Genomic DNA, 6,831 nt, shown 5'->3' on the forward strand with positions numbered 1-6,831 from the left:
TTACCAAAAGAGGTGGTAATATGGATAGAGGAGTCAAAACAGTGGCAGAAATTCCTCCGCTGTACATACCAAAGAAGGTACACTGCAAAGAGAAGACAGCGCACATTTCTAATGCACTTACTGAACTGTAATGGAAACTTTATTTTGTTTGTTTTCAATGCACTCTGTTCTGTCATGGCACGTTTAGTCTCGGGTACTTATTTTGTGCACACCACAGTTTGAAAGGAAGCATTCACACTTACTCTAAGGCTCTGCAATAACAGAGCAATCACACCAGGGTTCATTTTAAACAAACCAAAGCTACCAAGTCCGAACACTTGGTAGGCCCCTTCCCCCAGTTTCTGGCTTTTGGGTGGAGTGCCACATGCATTGCAATGAGTTTCCTGATCTATATGTCGGCAACTTCCAGTTCTTCTCTTGGCCACCTAGGCATATGTGTTTATGGTTTTGACATTATTGTTCCCATTCAACATAGGACTTTTAAGGACCTATGAAGGAACTTGGTTACTGTCCTTCTTCTTTCTGCCTGCACCATGCCTGTGTGATTGAAGAATCCCTAGTTATTTGGAAGTGTCCTCCAGGTCTGATATTCTGCCTTGTAGAAGTTCAATTCCTCTGTCCTAATCATTTTTCTTATTTGTATTATCAGCCAACCACACTGATCCTGACCAAATTACCTTCATACGTTCTTCCTGTTGATCCTGGGTAGGTGCATCAGTGAGTCTTTCAGTCTTGGAATATAGCTTGATGTCATCCATGTATAGGAGATGGCTGAAAGTAGTTCCTTAGACCCAATCATATTCTGTATGTCCACAGCTGGACCATAGAACATATCCACATTATATTCTTTCTCAGATGTAGTAGGTGTTTTTCTAGGCAGTGATATTTACCCTTTATTTAATCGATCTTCAGTTGTGATATGAAGCATCATTTTACAATGTTTCAGTGCTGATTAACTGCTTGTCTGTGAGTGTGAATGAAAGTCTTCTCCTCATTCCCTTATGTTCTTTATATAGCCTATTTTATTGGGCATGCTGCTGTGGTAGAATTCCATTAGATCCATGTTGTCCAACCTTGACCATCTATGGTTTGTTCCGGTAGACTAAGGAAAGAGACATTTTGCAGGATTTTGCAATCACACTACTCACATTACAGATTCATTTTGTAAAAATGACTGAAATATATACACTGAGTATGTAGAAAATGTTCTTCAAGAATATAGTGGTGTGATCTACTAACATCTGATCTGATGATTTTATAGAGCCTCAAATATTATATATATATATATATGAAATGAATAGACATGTAACAAGAATTTTGCTGTCCCATTACTCCAAATTCCTACAGTAAAGATCATATCAGGAGTACATTAGAAAATGTATTTCGGGAATATAGTGGAGTGATTTGCAATTTGATTTGTTTTTGTTATAGAGCTTCAAAAAGTGATATATGGTGAACCAAATAGACATTTTACATGAATTTGCCATCATATTACTCCAAATTCCATGAAAGTCCTGGAATGGGAACAGAAGAAAATGTATTTCTAGAATATAGTGGAGTTATTTAATAATAGTCAAATTTGCTTGTTTTATAGAGTTTCTAAATGTGATATAGTAAACCGAAAAGACATTTTACAGGAGGTTGTGATTCTATTACTCCAAATTCATAGAGTAAAAATGACAAAGTCATAACATGTGAACATGAGAACGTGTCTTTCAAGAATATAGTTGTAAGTACACAAATAGATATGCTATATTTTAGTCTTTCAGAAATTCACTCAAATTGGGTAGTGACCAATCAGGATGCATTATTAGACTAAGCATTATTGAACTAAGGAGGTGTAGCTACGTAAAACCACAAGAAGGAAGAAAGAGGTGACATAGGAGTAGTTGAGAGAGCAGTGTGACTGTGGGGTTCATTCTGCTTTTAACAAGTCTGCCACTGTTTCAAGCTGAAAAAGGCCGTCTAACTTCAAGCACACTCCTGAGAAGGGAGTTGTGGTATTCAGTAGCCAGTAAGAACATTTTTGTATTACTGTACGATGAAACTAAAAGTTTAGTTCATACTGGATTACTTTTTCAGAGCACTTCTTGCACAAGTTAAGCTATACTAACACATGAAGGCGATTGGTCATAGTAAAGCTAGTGAGCATCTCAGAAGGAACTGTAGGGAAACGATGATATATTTTACTAATTTTTTCCTGAAAGAAAGGTTGACAAATGCTGTTCTGGGGTATTGTGGTGGCTAGTGAAAGGGGTTGAAAGATATTGTTTATCAAGGTTTTCGGCCTTGATACACTATCACTTATGATAGTTGATAGCAGGAGGATTGGGCTGTATTAAAAGCATTCCTATATTTCAGGAAATGTTGAATGTAGAGCTCAGGTTGGACAGTAAAACCCATATTCATATACAAATACTCAAGACGTCTGCCAGTGATCCATGTTCAAGTTTGTACCATGGTGACGAGCAGTGGGATCACGCTGTTTTTTTTTAATGGGCATCAAGGGCCTCAGATTTTTTTAATGGATCATCAAGGGCCTCAGATTGTACACTGGAAGATTTTTTTGTGGGGGGGTTTATAGCCTGTTTCTTTAAATATCTGTGATTACACACCCTAGATTTTGAGCTAGTTTCAGTTTCTGTTGAGCAGGTTTGCATCCTTAATTATGATGGTCCAAAGGTGTTCAACGGAACAATCAGCAAGTTTTCAATTGGCTTCTCCAGTGTAAAACTGATTACATCTTTTGCAAGAAACAAAATAGACAAGTCCTTCAGTAATACTTAAAGATTAATGATAGATAATGATAGATTGATGTTTTGTGCTACTTAGTGTAGCACATGACCAATTATAGACTACAGTATTTATCATTTCCAGCAGCAAGGCATTTTAATTAAATATATATCTGTTTGCATGGTGGGGTTGTATCTTTGATATGTTAATTTTAGGATGGCTGGTGAAACCTTTCTAAATATTTGTTTTATCTGGACACATTGTGTGCATAGTAAATAGACATTTATGACTGCACTAATAAAACCTCCTTAGTAAACATTTGTTTTAAAGTTGGACTATCTCTTTGATGTAGATAAAACAACTGAACTCTTCCTTTACTTATACAGGTGCTGTCATGTACCATGTTCATGCCAAAAGCTCAATCTCACTACCAGTACTCAAGGTTTGATTAGAGAATGTATTGTGCAGATGGATAATCAGTTCACTACAGTATTCATAATATGACATTGAAGTGTTTTTACTGCTCCATTAAATTCTCAAAATACAGTTTCTCATGTACCAATGGTATGACAGCATTTTTAGTATATGAACTTTGAGTAGTGGGATGGAAAAATACTGTTAAATGTCTATTCAGCTCTCCTCTCTCTCTGCTGCCTCGCTCTCCTTCTAATTTTCCTGTCTCTTTTTGGGCAGGGTTTCCATGCCTCTATCTTTAACAGGCGGCAGTGAAGCTTCAGCTGCATCTTGGCCAGATGAGGCAATAAGGGTGGGTGGGCTTATCAATGGCCTCCCACCTATTGCCTCTTCCATGGCAGCATACCAAATGCTGCTGTTGTTTCACTGCCCTCTGTACTCACACTGGGAGGGGTACACCTGAGTTCCTACAAAATTCATAAACACGGTACAAGGAAAACATCTTGTTTTACAATAAAGTCTTTTTTTGCTGACCATCTTATCAACAAAGGAGGCTTAATTTGTATTTTTTTAAGGTTCCCCCATTTTTTTCACATAAACAGGAGTCACCTTCCCCTGCAAATTTTTCTCCAACACAAAGGCTCTACAACACAATGCACATAACAGTTATCAATGTGCAGTGCATGCACTGTTTCAAAAGAAAAGGTATTGTCATTAAAATTGTTAATGTTTAGAAATAAGAAAAAGTTGAATAATACATTACTACATACAGCCTTTTGTAATTAATAGTGTACATGACATGTAACACAGATTTTATGTAAATTTAAACAGTTACTCAAATCCTCAAAGTGCTGCATTGGTTCTGGTAAAGAGGGCCTCAGTGGCCACTCTCCATTGTATAAGCTGTCTTGTGTCTTCATCTGACCCTGCAACATCAGACTTAGCTTTAAAAGGTATGGCTAATGTGCCACAGTGTATGCAGGGTTACACCAATAGTGAAAATTTAAACTAGAGATATTTAGATATATTTACCTTCATAAGGATAGTTTGGCCTATCACTAGCATTACTGACAAGTTGAGGTGCATGCACCAACTTTTTATCAGTGTGTTATCAATGTGACAGTTAGGAAAGGTTAACCAACTTAGACAAACATAAACAAACTCAACCTGCAAACCACTTGCAAGCTTATTTATAACCAAGTTAACTTAATCAACTCTTTAAATCATAGAAAACATAAATCATAGAAGTCAGTAGTTACAATTGCTTCAGATCTGTTGTTCTGCACAAGTTTGAGCCATTGAATAAGCCATCAAGCCTCATTGAGCAGTGTGCTAATGGCTACTGAAATAACAAAATGCACAGTTATATTTGAATATGAGCACGTAAATCTAACAACACTGATCTTAATCCCCCACATTTAACCTACTCTAACCTCTGATTTTGCATTTTCAGGTAACTGAGATAAATGTCTTGATTACTGGTACCAAAGTTAGCTTGGCTGGCTAACTACCGAGCTATCACAAATACCTCGGCTTGCATTCACTGCTAGCCTTAATAACTTATAAGTTACATTAATAACAATTATAAAATCAAACAAAATGTTTGTCATTCTACACAACGCTACTCATAATGTTACTTGGGGCTGTTCATAACCATAGTATCTTTCATTTTTTATTTTTCTGGTTGTACTGTACTTACACTTGTAAACAGCCAACTCTGTGCTTTCAGGAATCTTTTCTTCCTTAGCTTTGAAGGCCTTCTCTGCCCCTAAATCATTGGCTAGGACAGTGTGCTGCTGTTGCATACTTCAAAATATCTCCCGAAGTGGTACATCATCTGGGCTTTTTGCATACTGTATATGAATACTAAGTATTCAGACACAGTCCCTGTTCTCACATACTGCTTTTGCATATTGTATGGCATGGAAGTATGCGATTTTATATGGACCTATTGAAATTAGTTGTGAGACATTTACCTACCACTAGCAAAAAAAACCCAAAAAAAGTCACATCAATTCCCAGGGGTAGATTTGGCATTACTAGGGCCTCAAGCAAAGTTATGTCTGGGGGCCCTAATCAAAAACATTTTTATTTTTTACGGAAAAATACAACATTTACCCATCCCATATAAGCTTTACCTGTCTTTTAACTGCAGTCAGAACATCCTGGTTTCCTTTTCCTAATTTTCTTTCCTTTTTGGGTGCCACTGGGATACCAGTGTTTCATGGTTGCATTCAAGAGTCCTGATTAACTAGCTAGCGTGATACGATATCTCTTCAGTATCAAACAATGAATGAAAGAATGCAGTTTTTGCATGGTTTGCTTAATTTTAAAAACTGCCACTGTCAATTCTCCCCAAATAATTCTTCATAACCTGCAATTTTCTTAACTGGCAAGTTTCATACCAGTGGCTTCGTAGAGAAGTCATGCTCCAGATATTGCCTTCATCTTGGGATATTCACATAAACATGCCAGAAATCTAAAATAATCCCAATATTATTCAATTTTAAGTTTCTTTATTTTTCCTTGTATAAGATGCTTTCCCTGCTTGTCACCTGCAGAACATGTTTAGATCATAGTTCACAGTTCAGTACAATATTAATTACTCAAAATGTAATGGACTTGAATGAACTTGAAGCTTGGTCTTAACTCTGAGCTTGTTCGGTGTTGTAACAAGCCGAGTGCCGCCCAGCAAGGGAAAGGACTCGTTTGACAGAGACAAATGTTTATTAACATACAATACAGACACCGGCACTCACGTATAATACAAAGTGTGAATGTGAACACACATATGGTAAGCAAAAACAACGCAAACAAGAACATGATCAATAACTGACCACAACAGGACGCTTACTCACTCGACAGGAAACGGACCTCCTACAGGGGTGTGCATAAGGACATCCCAAGCTGCTGCATGGATCCCTGGATATTGGGGAGAGGACCGCAATTGGTGTTTGTGGCCACACCGGAGGAAGAGGGGAATGCCCCCTGGAATTTCTTGGAGGAGGTTGGGGCTACCAAGACAGGACCATGAAAAGGCAAGGGGCTCCACGGGGACTGCGGTGAAGTCAGTTGGTGGAGCTGGCTAGGTCCCTGGGCTAGTGAGGATAAAGCCTATATTCTTCCTCTTCCATGGGAAGGCCAGAAATACTGGAAGGGTCCACTCAAAGCCCAGGAGGTGAACTGCCTCTGGGGCTCTCCTTGGGCAGCTGGAAAAAAGAGGGCCATAATGAGGAGTAGCATGTTCGAAGCTGGGGCAGATATGCCCTCTGCGTATCCAGTGGAGGGCAAGGACACGCCTCCAGCACCTGCGCTTCAAGTGGTGCTGCATTGACACATTGTTGTGCGGAGCGTACTGGACTGCCCTGGGAGAGGCACAGACTCTGACTTTCCCCGTCACGAACTGAGAGGCCTCCCATGTTGGCAGCTCCTAGCCCGCCTTATGTTGGGTGGGCACCAGGCTTTGTCATGTTATGTGCTTTGTGTTTGTATGTGCACGGCAGCCTGGGGTTCGCTGTCCTGGGGATGGGCACGTCAGGAGCTGTGCCCCTTGGGAGGTGGTTCTGTCATGGAATGCTCCCCTTCCAATGGTGGTATGGCCCACCGGATGCAGTGGGAGTTCTTCATTGACTGTCTTGTTTGTAACTACGCCTAGGTTGTTTAGCACAAACCTTTATTGGTTTA

This window comes from Electrophorus electricus, chromosome 4 (assembly GCF_041902795.1).
Source record: "Electrophorus electricus isolate QZ-2024a chromosome 4, ASM4190279v1, whole genome shotgun sequence".
NCBI classification, from domain to species: Eukaryota; Metazoa; Chordata; class Actinopteri; order Gymnotiformes; family Gymnotidae; genus Electrophorus; species Electrophorus electricus.